Raw genomic sequence first — 15,000 nt, forward strand, 5'->3', positions numbered from 1 at the left:
CTCTACTTGATCTAAAAATCCGCAAGACATGCTGTGATAGTTGTAAATGAGCATCACCGTCATAAATGCAGTGCCCTTCATTTCCAAACTTCAGTGAAAACATGCCACGCCATGGGGTTACATTACCTTGCTTGGTAATAGGTGAAGGTTGGCGACAGGAGAGGCATAAGTCCATAGTAAATATACCTCCACAAATTTTGTCTGAACACTAAAAGATGGACGCTAAAAAGACGATGGAAGGAAGGAAGGAAGGAAGGAAAAATCTAAGACAAAACGAAGGAAAGGAAGACCAAAGTAATAACGAAAGGAAGAAATATTGATAAATAGATAGATAGATAGATAGATAGATAGATAGATAGATAGATAGATAGATAGATAGATAGATAGATAGATAGACAACGCACCTTTTCAATAAAGGTAAGAATATCAATAGATGTGAATTGCCTGGTAGTGCAAGGATGGATGGTTCACCTCGTGGCGTTGAAGGAGGATTTCTTCATATCAGAAATGAACTTAAGCTGTTTCTAATTTGTTGCGATTGCTAGAGGCAAAAAAAAAAAAAGAAGTCAAATTATCACACATCGGTAGAAATTAATCAGTGAAAATTGATTTAGAAATATCAAGTTTATTCCTGAGAGCATTAAAATCAAAATGTCTTGCCAATATTAAGATGAGAATATTAATTTTGTTTTCGCTCAGTACCTTAATCATCATCAAGATCATCATCATCGCCATCTTCATCGCCATCATCATCACCACCATGATTATTATTATTATTATTATTATTATTATTATTATTATTATTATTACTATCATTATTATTATTATTATCATTATTATTATTATTATTATTATTATTATTATTATTATTATCATCATTACTCCGCCGAGGTCGATTATGCTTTCATCCTTTCAAAGTCGATAAAATTAAGGTACCAGACTAGTCCCCTCCCCGCAAACTTCAGGCCTTGCGTCTTTAGAAGAAATGACTACTACTACTACTACTACTACTACTACTACTACTACTACTACTACTACTACTACAACTACTACTACTACCACTACCACTGTCATTATTATTTATTATTATTATTTATTTTCATTTTTATTATTATTATTATTATTATTATTATTATTATTATTATTATCATTATTATTATTATTTATTATTATTATTATTATTATTATTATTATTATTATTATTATTATTATTATCATTATTATTATTATTATTTATATTATTATTATTATTATTATTATTATTATTATTATTATTACTCTCATTATTATTATAAGTTTAACTTGGTTATAAGGAATAGTTAATTAGAGGAAATTTATTTCGCTTCTATTAGTTAATCCAACGTTATTAACTAGTTTTGCGAAGGTTGCTCCGGGTTAAATAGGATTACTTTTCTGTTGCTCTCTGAAGCATGAAATAATTTTATTTGCTGGATTGAACGAAGTATCGACGTTATTCATAGACTCCTGTTAGCCAGTCGAAGACGTTCCTTATATTGATGTGTGATATAACTGAAGCAACTTCGGAATTTTCTTAAGCGAGAAGCCATGGAATAAATTTTCATTGCTTTATTTGGGTATGAAAGAAGATTCGATAGTTATTTCCAACTTCTAGAGAAGTGGTTCCCAAAGTGAGCAGTATTGTCCCACCCCCCTGGGGGCTGAACAGATTTGTGAGGATGTTACTATCTTGTAAGCCAATTACTGGTGGGTTTCCGTTACATCTCTGCTTGTACGTTTAAGAAAACTACAATGTTATCTCACCTTGAAGAATTTTTAATCGAATAATTGACCTCAGTACTTATGATTTTTAAAACCTGGTAATAATTCTAGCAAATACTTTTGCCGAAACGCTAAGTCACGGAGACGTAAATACATCAACACCGTTGTCAAGCGGTGGCAGAAGACACTCTGACACAACGAAATCGACTTTGCCTTCCATCTTCTCAGGGTCGACAAAATAAAGTACTGAGGTCAATGTAATCAATTTGACCCCTTCGCTCAAGACTGCTAGTCTTGTGCCAAAATTAGAATTATATTAGTGTTATGGTATGTAGGCATATTCGAATATAATGCTATAGTAACTTGTGTTACAACAGCTGCGTAATGCGGGTACCATCCGGGCATCCCTTGAGTTTGCTGGTGCCTTCCTCTATCCCTGCCTCTATACAAGCTTATACAGCTGACCAAAAACTGCCGTCCCCATAAAAGCGTAACCCGGGGCGGATCGCCACCATCGCCGCCCCTTTTAACTATGCTGCAGTGGAATAATATATAAGTGTTCTTATGGTATATGGTAATGTAATGTAGTAGAAAGTGTTTTAGAGTGGATTCTAGTGTTTTCATGGCTTCAAAGTAAATTTGGAATAGCACGGACGGTAGAACGAACAAGTAACACTTCACTTTACTAACATATACAAGAACATGAGCAACAACAACACAAACAACAAAAATATCAACAAAAGCACAACAACGGCGACGACGACTGTATACATATACAATTCCATCGACAACAAAAGCACACAAAATTTACTTCATTTGAGCAAGTACTTCAACAAAAACAAGCACAACAAAACTGTGCAAACGTTATAAAAAAAAAGACAAACAAGAACTACGACAGTGGTGGTGGCGGCGGCGGCAGCGGAGGTGGTGGTGGTGGTGGTGACGATGATGATGATGATGATGATGATCCGATATTTTTTTTTCCTATAATTTTTTTTAACGCTTTTTGTTCTCTTCTAACTTGGATTTGCTTTACTTTGTATTATTTTTTTTTCATCCCTCCAATATCGATTAAAAATTAATATTTCAGTCGCTTCAAAGGTATGCTAGTTCTCTTTTTTTTTTACCTTCTCATTTTATTTTATTTTGTTATTTTCTTTTATCTATGAATGTACGTACGTGTATGTGTGTATGTGTATGTAAGTGTGTATGTATGTGCGTGCGTATGTGTGTGTGTGTGTATTTTAGCGCAATAATGTAGAGTTGGACTGAGGTGTAAGGTAAAGTTTAATTCAATGTAATGTAACAGAGAGCAACGTAGTCGAGGGCTGGCGCATCCTAGTACAGGGAAATCTAGCATATTGCAGTGTAATCTGGTGCAGTTGTTGTAATGCAGCGTAACACAATGCACTGTAGATGAACGCAACATGGTGATGCATAGTGTAAGCAATGCAGTGTATGGTATATAGTAGCGGAAGGTGCAATACAGTAGTGCAGTGTCGTGTTTTATAGTATAATTTAGTATCGTGGCACTCCGTCGGTTACGACGACGAGGGTTCCAGTTGATCCACTCACAAGGCTTTGGTCAGCCGAAGGCCACAGTAGAAGACACTTACCCAAGATGCCATGCAGTGGGACTGAACCCGGAACCATAGTGGTTGCGAATCAATCTTCTTACCATACTGCCACGCCTGCGCGCGCGCACACACACACACACACACACAAACATATAATCCTTTTTACTATTGGCACATTGACTGAAATTTGGGAGGGTGTATAGTAAATTACATCAACCCCAGTGCTCAACTAGTACTTACTTAATCGACCCCAAAAGATCGAAAGACGAAGTCAACCTCGATGAAATTTGAACTCAAAACGTAAAGACTGACGAATAACGTTAAGTATTTTGCCCGGTGTGCTAACGGTTCTGCCAGCTCGCCGCCTTGATAATAATGTTTAACTATATCATACTTAATGTATGAACATCGTTGTTAGTTACTGCGGTTTTTGTCTGACAGAAAAAAAGAAAAAAATTCTGTCCGAGATAAAAAAAAAAAAAATTCTTTTTACGGACGTGCTGCGTTTAGAAACAATAGCTATCGATGTATAAATCGTGCCAGAAGCGGCTAATGTTAACACCAGATGGATTTCCGCCTTCTTGAGCCTCGTCAATGATGTGCACTCGCAGCCAACGGCAAGTTTAGACGAGATTCATCGGCTCGAGTATAGGAAGCAGCGAATAGTAAATTCACTGGAGTTTACGCTATATTTAAAAAAGAATTTAACCTTTAACTGAGAGATTACTCAATACTTTTTCCTAAAGTACATGTTTATTAAACATTCACAAGGAAAAATATGTATACGTGTAACGAATACAAATATATACATACGCATTTCTGCATGTGTTTGCTTCAGTGTGAATGTGATTACTTTCTGAGTTTAAATATAAATCTTTAATTACCAGTTCCATACAATTTGCACTTTCCCCCATAAATCCATGCGTAATTCTTGACGTCCTCGCTGTTGTTGTTGTTGTTGCTGCTGCTGCTGCTGTTTTCACTCCACTTCATTACCGTTGTCATTATCATTGCTGTTATGGTGGAAGTGGGTTTTTTTGTTTTGTTTTGTTTTTTGCTTTGATTCTTCAAATTTTATTTTTCACGCAAATCATAAAATTATTTTTATTTTTCCTCTTTTCTTCCTTCTTTCTTTCTCTCGGCAAAATATCAAATTTTTCGTCGTGGATTCTTTTTGCAATTTCTTTTTCATTCTTCACTTTTGAAGAAGTTAATCAGTTTTCAATCTTAGAATAACTTCTTCTTCTTCTTCTTCTTCTTCTTCTTCTTCTTCTTCTTATTATTATTATTATTATTATGAATTATTGTTGTTGCTATTATTATTATTATTATTATTATTATTATTATTATTATTATTATTATTAAGGCGGCGAGCTGGCAGAATCATTAGTACGCCGGGCGAAATGCTTAGCGGTATTTCGTCTGCCACTACGTTCTGAGTTCAAATTTCGCCGAGGTCCACTTTGCCTTTCATTCTTTCGGGATCAATGAAATAAGTACCAGTTACGCGCTGGGGTCAATGTAATCGACTAGTCCTCTATCCCCAAATTTCAGGCCTTGTGCCTTCAGTAGAAAGAATTATTATTATTATTACTATTATTATTATTATTATTATTATTATTATTATTATTATTATTATTATTATTATTATTATTATCATTATTATTATCCTCACCAATAACAAAATTATCCCCATCAATAACTATATCTACGTCATTATTGAGCAGATTAAGCTGAAAGCTTTTCTCTGTTTAATGGTCTAGAATTTGGCTCCTGTTTACACTGAACCGGATGTAAGATAAAGCTATTTCAATAACTCTGCTTCCGGGGCGGGCTGTGACGTCATGTAGCTCGACGTGTGGCAGCGTGATGAATTGTCGTGTCATTTTCAGCGGCGATGGTGTGTAGCTAGACGGTGATGTGGTCGGTACACAACGGTAGAAATTGGTGCGATTTGGTGTAGCAAAGCGAGGATTAGCGTAACGCAGCGTAACAATCTGCCAGAAGACATTAATAATGTGTTTGGCTTGGTGATAGAGTGTATTAGACAGACATCGTATGGCGAAACATGAGTATATATATAACATATTGCGGAGCGGTGTACGAGCGGGTACTGAAAAGCTCCTGGTTTTAAGGATATCACGAAAGGCCTGACTGGTGGCCCAACCTTCCAGGGGTTGGAAAATTTGAAAGACCGGTGCAATAAGTGTGTGAGTCTGCAAGGGGAATATGTTGGATAAAATCATAATTAACTGATCCTCTTGTCTTTTCTTTTATCCAAAGCCAGGCACTTTTCAGCACCCCCCTACGTGTGTGTGTATATATATATATATAGAGAGAGAGAGAGAGAGAGAGAGAGAGAGAGAGTGAATCCAAACAAAGAAGAACAAACAAAAAAGCAAAATAACGCGAGGACGTGGTACAAGCACTGTATTATCAGACGCTCAGGAAAGGAAGGAAAGAGGATTTAACGTTTCGAGCAAGGTTCTTCTTCAGAAATAGAGGAAAGTCCAAAAGAAGGGAAGACGAAGAAAGAGAATCGCCAACGATACACATGTGGTTACATTTTGAAATGACCGGAAGACAGGGGATTGCAAGAGGAGATACGTGTATGTGTGTGTATATACGTGCGCGCAGGCATGTGTGTGTGTGTGTTTGTTTGTTCATATATAACCGTTCATATATATATATATATATATATGTGTGTGTGTGTGTGTGTGTGTGTGTGTGTGTGTGTGTGTGTGTGTGTACATGTTCATGCAAATTTATACATAAATGTGCGTTTACATGAGTTTGTATAAGATAGACAGACAGACAGACTGACAGACAAACACACAGACAGGCTGATAGACAGACTGACAGACAGGTAAATGGACAGATATGTGTGCATGTAAGTGTGTCTGTATCTGTATGTTTGTGTGTGTTTGTGCGTGATATATAGACAGACAGATAGATAGATAGAGAGAGAGAGAGAGAGAGAGAGAGAGAGAGAGAGAGAGAGAGAGAGAGAGAGAGAGAGAGAGAGAGTGAGAGAGATGGGATTGTACACACCAGAAATGCAATTATTTTCGTCTGGTCCACTAATGTACTTTTCCCTCGCTTTGTTCCACCCGGTTTACTGAGCCATTATTATTAGTAAAAACCACCAGAATAGCATCCCGACTGGTTAGCCTGGTTCCTTTGTGTTACCTTTTCGTCTTCCCCGCTCTTTCCACCTCCTCTTCCATCACCTCTCATTGTTTACCGCAACAAACAAATTAATTAAGTTTGCTTTGATCTATAGTTTGCCCAGCTCTCATCTCACCGTCACTATGTAGTCCCTCCGCCCACGCCCATCACCTTACCAACCATCGTTGCTACCACTATTCAAAACCGCCTTTTTGTCTATCGTTAATGAAAGTAACAATGTGCTCACTCGGTTCGATCTACGCCAGAAACGTCGCTCAAATCACACCCTTATATCTTTTGGAAGGGCAAAAAAAAAAGAGGGGGGCGGAAGGACATATTGGATAATACAGTCGAAATCGTACTGTCTTAATATTAGACGGGATGGGCATGGTCGGAACATCTTTGATCATATATCTTTTTAATCTGTACTCACCTGATACTTGTTGTTGTTGTTGGCACTCCGTCACTTACGACGTCGAGGGTTCCAGTTAATCTGATCAACAGAACAGCCTGCTCGTGAAATTAACGTGCAAGTGGCTGAGCACTCCACAGATACGTGTACCCCTAACGTAGTTCTCAGGGGTATTCAGCGTGACACAGAGTGTGACAAGGCTGGCCTTTTGAAATACAGGTACAACAGAAACAGGAGGTAAGAGTGAGAGAAAGTTGTGGTGGAAGAGTACAGCAGGGTTCGCCACTATCCCCTGCCGGAGCCTCGTGGGGCTTTAGGTGTTTTCGCTCAATAAACACTCACAACGCCCGGTTTGGGAATCGAAACCGCGATCCTATGACCGCGAGTCCACTGCCCTAACCACTGGGCCATTGCGCCTCCACTTACCTGATATTACTAATACTAATAAAAACCTTTTCTACTTTTGACCTTTTGACTCAAGGACGGAAATTTTGGGGTGAGAGGGCTAGTCGATTACATCAACACCCCACTGCGCACCTGGTACTTATTTCATCGACCCTTGAAAGGATGAAAGGCAAAATCGACCTCGGTGGAATTTGATCTCAGACCATAATGAGCCAGAAGTGAATGCCGCTGAGCGAACGTGCGAAGGATTCTTCTGCCAGCTCACAGACTTTACGAAGAACAACGATACCAATTCTTTCCATTGCAATCATCACAACCAAACCACCGCCTCTTCATCGCCGCCATCACCGCAACACCGTACCAGCACTACAACCATAACATCACTTCGAGCACCCCTACCACTGCCACAACCACTTCTATATTACCACCACCACCACTCCTGCTACCAACGCCAATACCATTTCCTATCAAACAGCAAGAGTTTTTACAACACCAGAATTTCCATCATTTTTCGACTTCCGGTCGATTCTCTACACTACAACTGTTGTTGCTGCTGTTGTTGTTGTTGTTGTTGGTGCTCTTGTTGTCGTCGGTGGTGGTGGTGGTGGTGGTGGAGGAGGAGGAGGAGGAGGAAGAAGGGAGAGTGGGGTGAAAGTGAGAAGTGAGGGGTGGGTGTGAGAGTGAAAGAGAGAGGGTGAGAGATGAGGGGTGAGGGTGAGACTGAAGGTGTAGGTGGGGGTGAGAGGTGAGGGCGATGGGAAGAAATGAGGAGGGGAGGGAGAGGTGAGGAGGAAGAGGAGGAGGAGGAAGAGGCGCAGGAGGAGAAAGAACAGGAGCAGGTGGAAGAGGAGGCGGAAGACAGTGATTACTATGATGGCATAAATGATATGATGATGTTGGTCGTGATGCTGGTGATAGTGTTGATGATATAGTAGCCGCGTATATGGCGACGGGAGGGGCGTAGCTCAGTGGTTAGGGCATTCGGCATACAATCGTAAGGTCGTGAGTTCAATTCCCGGCGACGCGTTGTGTCCTTGAACAAGACACTTTATTTCACGTTGCTCCAGTCCACTCAGCTGGCAAAAGTGAGTTGTACCAGTAATTCAAGGGGGTCAGCCTTGTCACATTCTGCGTCACGCTAAATATTCCTGAGAACTGCATTAAAAGTACACTGTCTTTGGAGTACTCAGCCACACGCGCGGTAATTTCACGAGCAAGCTGTTCCATTGATCGGATCAACTGGAACACTCGTCGTCGAAACCGACGGAGTGCCATGATATATGGTGATGGGGATGGAGATGGTGGTGGTGGTCATTGTGCCATGCTTATGATTACGGTGTAGGATGTCCACTTACAATACAGTTCCTTTCCAGACTGATCGGCTTTGTCTCGTTTCGTTTGATGTATTTTCAACACTTTTTCAATAATTAATGAATAATAATGAATAATATTGAATAATAATAATAATAATAATAATAATAATAATAATAATAATAATAATAATAATAATAATGAGGAGGAGGAGGAGGAGCAGGAGGAGGAGGAGGAGCAGGAGGAGCAGGAGCAGGAGGAGCAGGATTTTGGTGGTGGTGGTGGTGGTGGTGGTGGTGGTGGTCGTCGTCGTCGTCGTCGTCGTCGTGGTGGTGGTGGTGGTGGAGGATGCGGTGGTGGTGGTGGTGGTGAAAATGATGAAGATGGTAACAACGACGACGACAGCGAGGAAAAGGAGGAGTGGAGGGGAGGGGAGGGGAGGAGGGGGAGGAGGGGGAGGAGGGGGAGGAGGAGGAGAGCATTAAAACAACAATTATTCCGGTGGCAATTGGCCCACTCAGCACAGCACGTGACCTGCAGCCTGAAAGATATTGGAATTGGGAATGGCATTCCTGACCAGCAGAAAAGTTGCGAGAAAAAGGTACTTGAAATTTGACATGACTTGTCCCCAAACGTCAAAACAACACCCCCCCCCCCTGTCAACTACTATAGCATGTAATAGTTATATTATAATAATAATAATAATAATAATAATAATAATAATAATAATAATAATAATAATAGTAGTAGTAGTAGTAGTAGTAGTAGTAGTAGTAGTAGTCGAAATGCTGATGTAGGTCGAGCAACAACTCATCAGTGGCTGAGAAGTCCAGGACTGAAAGCAGAGACTGATGGTTTCATATATAAGTAATCCCAATATTAAAAAGGCGTATCAAACATGCTGCGTAGAAATGGAAGACAATCATCTCTGTATGATAAAGAAAAGATAATCGAAACCAACCTGAAACTGCTACTCCAAGGTTATACATTAAACCCCCTTCTTTTTTGCTTAACTCAAGCCCCGCTTATAAATCTCTTGAACCAAACCAGCTTTGGTTGCTCTGTGTAACACGATTTCTGTCCTTGGGTAGCAACTATTATTTCCTATTTACTTACCCTTAGAAAGTAGAAAATAAATCTGTTTCAAAACATCGATGTCCAGGTGACAAAAACAAAGTTTGAAGGGAACAGTAGTCACTTCCTTTGATTTCTAGATAGAACACTTACTGACCAAAGACAAAAACAAAAACAATTTGTTACACAGTGTTATAGTTGCCACAGATAAACTATAAATTATATCCTCTTCATGGATTTCATAAATATATTTACAAGAGATAACATTCACTTTGGAAACGTTATTAAAAATTTTAAATCGCTCATTAATTCAACCAAGTCATAAGAATGAGTTGGAATTAGATAAAGCTGCGTATAAGATAATTAAAGCTGATACAAGATGATGACAGCAGCTATAAGATAATTAAAGCTGATATAAAATGATTAGAATTACTATAAGATAATTTTCGTAAACTGGGATTATTCAATTAGGCAAAGACACTCAAATTAGAGAATTAGACCAGAAGCACGCATATAAATACGCCGAAGTAGATGAAATTCATGAAATACAGCAAGGAAATGAAGAAGATTAAATAAGATACCTGCAGGAGAGTCAAATTAAAGTTCTTTTTAATTTGGCACAAGGCCAGCAATTTTGAGGAGATTGGGGAAATCGTTAACATCGACCCTCGACCCCAGTGCTCAGCTAATCATTATTTTATCAACCCTAAATGAGGAAAGACGAAGTTGACTGTGATGGTATTTGAAATTCAGAACGTAAATAATTACAAGAAATGTCGCTAAGCATCTTGTTCGCCGCAATGAAGATTCTGCTCGGTCGCCGCCTTGAGTCAAACTACAATTTAAAACTGGATTCAATGCCTAGAAATAGGCGTAAAATCGACAGTCATCAAAATCGTAAACAAAGACATAATAAACTGGGCGAAAGAATCTGTTTTCTCTGATTCTCTGTACCATTTTCCAGTTACAGATGAACAGATGACTATCACTCTTTTGTTTATTTTTTGAAGGTAAATGAAATATCTAGAAGGTATTTGAAAAGTAACACTGCTGTTACTTCTCATTACTTTCTGCAGGGTAACAAGAAACTTGAAGTGAATTTTACAAAATGATATATATTCATTATTGCTACTTTTTCTCTTCTTTACAGCTGTAAGCTGCACTTCGAGACATGATATTAACATATTTAGAAATTCGGGAAGAGAGTCAGGTAGTCTACGAAAGAAAGAAGATAAGTAGCATCGATTTAACTTTCATCTGTTAGTCAAAACTCTATTGAGAGTATCATCGACAGATTTTAGTGCAGACAGTAAAGAATAACTTTACAAAGTAACTTAATTTAGTTTTGTATTTAAAGTCACCTCAATGCTATATCATTCACGAATGACTTGATGGCTTGCAGTGGTGAATTAAATTTATCTCGCGCTGGAGCCCCATTCAAGTAAAGTTTTGCTTCACATGTTCTGCAAATCACAGCTTATCTTAGTGTACTTAAGATATCGACCCCGAAAGGATGAAAGGCAAAGTCGACCTCGGCGGAATTTGAACTCAAAATGTAACGGCAGACGAAATACCGCTAAGCATTTCGTCCAGCGTGCTAACGTTTCTGCCATCTCGCCGCCTTATTCATTATATATATATATATATATATATATATAATGTTTCCGGTATAAATTAATATTACTAAAAAAATTACCGGTCCCTGACATATTGGAAAAAAAAAACTGCCGGTACGCCACATCAGATAGTTTGAAAAGCACTGTTGTAAACGACATTAGATGCAGAGGAGCGTCAGTTAGTTAAAAAAGCTCTGAGATTCTTCCAAATAAATGAAACATCTTCAGGATGTTCTGTAAAGAATCTACTGGTGTTTACTCCCAATTTTTTTTTTATTTTCATCTCCCGGCAAATAAAATTACTTGAATTGAACACTACAAAATAATTAATATCCATTATGCATTGTGGTTGCTTCTTGCATTAATTCCAGCTGAAAGTTCTACTTCAAGCCATAGGAATAATTTCTGAGTAGAGCCAAGGTGTCTGGTCTTCCGAATACCAATAACGAGAGAAGATAAACAGCATCGATCTAACGTTCAAATGTTACTCAAAACCATGTTGAGAACGCCATCGACAGATTTTACAGTGTATAATAAAGCATGGCAGTAATTGTTAAAACACTGCGTGTATGATTCTTATCTTCATTTTTATCTTTCCTTATTATTTTATTTTATTTTTTTTCACTAAAAATGTTAGAATGCTACATGTTCAGTTTAAGTACAGAAGAAATAATGGTTTAGAACTGTAGCTAGCAGAGCAAATTGTTGAAATGTTAACTGTTAGATGTTTAAAAGACATTAACCCTTAAACGTTGAGAATAGATAGCATAGTTCTTGCTTTGTAATTCAAACATGTAAATATCGTTGTGAAATTTAGTACTATTTTTTCCTTTCTTATGCTATCACTCTTCCCGGTGTCTTTCTTTACCTATGAAAAGTATGGCATTTCATATAATAAAAAGGCTTTTAACCTATTTCTATAGAACCAATTGATTTTTCCTTCTTTATACTGTAAGACAAATTCACATAATATTATCTAGAAGGAAGAGAAAGAATCAACTGTATTTGTGACAGCTTAAGACCTACAGCAATCGAAAATGGTGACTTCTTTTTCATCGAGAAGTAATAGCAGAAGAGGAAGTGTATAATACAAGCTCAGCAGAGAAATCTTCGTCTAATGTATATATGAGTGTGTGTACGTATATAAATATAAATATAAATATAAATATATATATATATATATATATATATATATATATATATATATATATATATATATATATATATATATATATATATATATATATATATATATATATATATATATATATATATATATATATATATATATGTATATGTATGTATGTATGTGTTTAAATGTAGCTTCTGTGTGTTTCTGGGTTTGTGTGCGTTTGTGTGTGCGTGTACGTTGATGCATGTATAATGGAATATCAGAGATGGTATGGAAGTTGTAATGAGGGTAAAGAATATTCGCAGATTACATAACGATAATATACAATGTCTGAAAAATCTGTGAACCAAACAAAAATATCTTTTCAGACGTGACTCTATTTCGTGCCTTTGAATTGCTAATGGGCAACCATGTTGAATATTCACACACACACACACACACACACACACACACACACACAAGCACACACACAAACACAAACACACACATACACGCACACTCACATTCGCGCATGCACGCACACACATAAGTATACATGTATGAAGTTATGTATAAATACACGCACGTATATATATATACATGTATATGAAGGTATATGTAATCCAAACATGTCAATGTCGTATGTATGTATGCATGTATATACCCATACGTTTGTATATATACATATTTGTCAGTATATGTGCTTATGTAAAATATAACATCTATATTTACAATCATAGTCATTCGCACAAATATATATAAATATGTGTGTGTACATGTGTGTGTACGTGTGTACGTGTGTACATCTATCTATCTATATATATATATATATATATATGTGTGTGTGTGTGTAAGTTTGTACAGAAGTGTATACTTACGTACAGACACATATGTACGTATGTATATAATTCATGAGAAATATATTTACGTTGTGTAGTTTTCACCAAATATCACTGCGAGCGCATCGTCTTCTTTATCGTGGTATTTCCTTTCCTTCTCAATAGGAGACACCATTCCATGTGAAGAATAGAAAACAGTCTTCGATAATAAACATGCAGATACAACAACATAAATGTATCTTTTTTTTTCTTTTTTCTTACTATTTGCTATATTGATGTAAGTTATAGCCTCCAGCGTTATATTTGTGTGTGTGTGTGTGTGTGTGTGCGTGTGTGTGTGTGTGTGTACACATATGTTTTTCTAAATGTCTATGAGTGCATAGACACTTTGAACAAACAACAAACACACACAAGCACATGTACACACTCATGTGCATGTGTATATATATATATGGCTGAAGGTGAATATACATATGTACATACATACATCACATACATACATACATATATATATATATTTATATTTATATATTCGAATATATATATATATATACATATATACTACCGCATGTGTGTCTAAGTGTATTTATATATATATATATATACACACATACATGCATATACATGTGTGTGTATGTGCATGTGTGTGTATGTGCATGTGTGTGTATGTGCATGTGTGTGTATGTGCATGTGTGTGTGTGCGAGTATGCATGATAGTGTGTGATGGTGCATGTATATATCAGTTTCACAATTTGCGCACACTTAATTTCGTTATATGCTCTCTTATACACACGCACGCGCACCTTGGTTTTGGGATCACCACTACTCTATTATCTCCCCTTCTTCCTAGCTCTCCTGTGTGTCCCCCTGTCCGGCATTCGCCATGATAGATCGCTAACCACTACACATTCTTCATTTTCTCTCCCTTTTCTTTCTGCGTTCCTTTCTGTGAAAGAGCGTAGGCTCGAAACATTAAAGACTTTTTCACTTCCCGAGCGTTAAACTAATACATCTGTTTGTTGTCTACACCACCTGTCTTCGTTGTTGGTTTTTTTTGGGGGGGGGGGGACTCTCCCTATATATATTTCTGCCGATTAAAAATGATATTTCAAATTCCTTTCTGATGGTCTGAAGTTTTGTGGGGCTGGGACTAGTCGATTTCATCTACCCCAGTGCTTGACTTGTACCCATTTCGTAGATCCCAAAATGATGAAAGGCAAAGTGCCAGTTGTATACAACCCATAACTGCCAAATTGCCGATTACCGGTAAAAGATGAGTTGTTAACTAGTTGATTTTTTTTTAAATTATTGTGGTATAAATTTTAGAGTTCTTCGTTGTTGTAAAACACACCAAAATTCATTAAAATATTAATTATAACATTTCTGTCTCTGTTGTCCTGTGAAGTTTTGTATCTCAGTTTAAGTGGATAACAATGGACCGACCAAGGAGAGGCCAACCAGGGACAATATAGCGAGATGATTTCACACCCTATTCGGGGCCTACACGGCCACGGCAGGCCAGAGACAGACAACGATGGAAGGAGACCAAGGTGGAGTTCCTCTTTTAGGAGTGGTGAAACCCTGGATAAAGATGGATTAGGATATGGGTATCATGTGGTGAAGCGACCAGAGAATATTCTTTCCTGGGCTCAAACCTTGATGTGTTTGTATAGAAAAACATCAATGGTCCACACAGAAGTTCTCGCCTCTGTGTACGCCAGCGTTGTTGTCCATGAGAAGATCAAGG

At 37.6% G+C, this 15,000-nt stretch overlaps 1 long non-coding RNA gene across 1 annotated transcript in view; it reads right to left on the reverse strand.

Moving 5' to 3' along the window:
- LOC106870671 (uncharacterized) overlaps positions 1-15,000 on the reverse strand; it is a 30,507-nt gene that overhangs the window by 1,118 nt on the left and 14,389 nt on the right. Inside the window, exon 2 of the long non-coding RNA XR_001409610.3 lies at positions 405-541. This is a non-coding gene — a long non-coding RNA (uncharacterized LOC106870671). The remainder of the gene's footprint in view (positions 1-404; positions 542-15,000) is intronic.

The sequence above is a fragment of the Octopus bimaculoides genome, chromosome 19 (genome assembly GCF_046866305.1).
Source record: "Octopus bimaculoides isolate indiv1 chromosome 19, ASM4686630v1, whole genome shotgun sequence".
Taxonomy (NCBI): Eukaryota; Metazoa; Mollusca; class Cephalopoda; order Octopoda; family Octopodidae; genus Octopus; species Octopus bimaculoides.